A 2146-nucleotide genomic window follows, 5' to 3' on the forward strand; every position below is an offset into this window, starting at 1 on the left:
TGCCACTCAGTAGGGGCTATTCTCTGCAGGCCAAAGTTGATAGTAGCGGACATGGCTATGGAACAGGGCTTCATAAAGTCAATGGGTATGACTGGAACCCAGAACAGAGGCCAGGTGATGGCACTCAGTTATCTGAGTCAAGGTGGATGTAATTATATGTGCAAAAAGACCAAAATGGAAAACTGCAATCTACTGTGATCGCTAATGGTCTTCACAAGGAAGACCATGGTCTTCCTAGGTAGGTGGGCAGCCAATGAAGGTATTTCTGGATTTATATAACCAAAAACAAGTTGAGATTTCTATGGTGGTCCAGTGGGTAAGACTCCTTGCTCCCAATGCAGGGGCCCTGGGTTCAGTCCCTGGTCAAACAACTAAATTCCACATGCCGTAATTTAGAGTTTGCATGCGTTAACTAAAGATTCCACATGCCTCAGTGAAGATTGCAGATCCCGTGTGCCTCAACTGAGACCTGGCGCAGCCAAATAAATATTTTTTTTTTATATAAAAAGCAAGAATGTGTAAACAGAAGGCTGATGTCAGCCACTGTGAAGGAAAAAATCACAATCCATAACCCAGTTTCCAGACCCTAGCCGTTTTTTCGGCTACAGAATCCGTTAATCAAAGGGGAGGACGGTGCCCTTCAGGAAGAACCTTGGAATTCCACAACAAGCTTATCTCATAGTAATTATCTCACTCCTCCTCCAAAGCCATTTCTCAGAGCAATTGTACACTAGCAAAAGATTCAGCTCTTTCAAGGCTTTTGGGTACAGGATCTGAGCTGACAGATATAACGGGGATCAAAATGACATCATGGACATGTATTAGAGTAGGGGCATCCAGAGGCCAAGTGATGAAAGGAGACCTGGCAAAGTCATTCCCACAGTGGGTCCAATAGGCCCACAGACTTACCTGGTGGTTAGTTTCCTGGTCCCTGAATATATAATTGAAATAGATGTACTTGGCAGAAAGCAGAACTCCCGTATTGGTTTCCTGAAACAAGAACCACCAAAGTAGAAAAGACCAAGTAGAAAGTACCCCCTACCCCTGCCAAGATATTAAATCAGAAGCACTACCACATCCCAGGTGGAATGACAATGATTATAGTCAGCCACGAAGGATGCAGCTAAGCTGGGGCACTGGCCACAGTGAAAGATCCTGCATGATGCAGTAAAATCTCTCTTGCAGCAACCCTATGCAACCAAATAAATAAATTTTTTTTTTAAAAAGTCTTTCTTATTTTGAGGTTATGATATTTTTTTCTTAAATCATCTTACAAGAGTTTTGTAGTGTTGTTTTACTTCAAAGTCTGTAATTTACCTGGAGTACATTTTGTGTATGGTGTGAGGTGGGGATCCAATTTCAGTTTGATCCAGCTCCATTCATGATTTTTTTTTAAAGTACTTTCCCCACTGCTTTTCTGTCTCTAATCAAGTATCTGTGCATATGTGGGTCTGTTTCTCGGCTGTGTTCTGCTTTAGTGGTCTCTTTGTCTATCCTTGCACCAAATTATAATGTCTTACTTATTAAAACTTTATAATGAGTCTTGAGGAATGGTAGGGCGAGTCCTGCCATCTTATTTATTCTTCTTTAAGTGTGTCTTGTTTTTTTCTTGGCCACTTGTGTTTCCCTCGTGTTTTGGTGCAACAAAAACAAGCTTTATTGAGGTATGACTGACAAATTTAAAATTATGGATTAAAAACTAAACTTAATAGGATATATATTGGAATTGTGATTATATTGAATCTATAGCTTAATTTGCATAAAACTTACATCTGTATAATTCTGAGTCTTCCAATCATTGGATATAGTATATTTCTCTTTTTACTTAGTTCACCTTAAAAATTTATCAATAAAATTTTCTCATTTTATTCAAAGAAGTCTTCTACATACTTTGTTAGGTTTATTCTAGGTTATTCATAAGTTTTATGCTATTTTGAAAGGTACTTTGTTAAAATTTCATTTTCGAATTCTTGCTGGGGTAGATGAGCAGTTGATGGGTTTTTTTATTGTGCTAAAATATATATATAACATAAAAGTTGCATTTTAACTATTTTTCAGTGTACAATTCAGTGGCATTAATGACACTCACAATGTTATGCAAACCATCGCCACTATCTATTTCCAAAATATTTCCATCACCCTTCAT

Source organism: Bubalus kerabau, chromosome 4 (assembly GCF_029407905.1).
Source record: "Bubalus kerabau isolate K-KA32 ecotype Philippines breed swamp buffalo chromosome 4, PCC_UOA_SB_1v2, whole genome shotgun sequence".
NCBI lineage: Eukaryota > Metazoa > Chordata > Mammalia > Artiodactyla > Bovidae > Bubalus > Bubalus kerabau.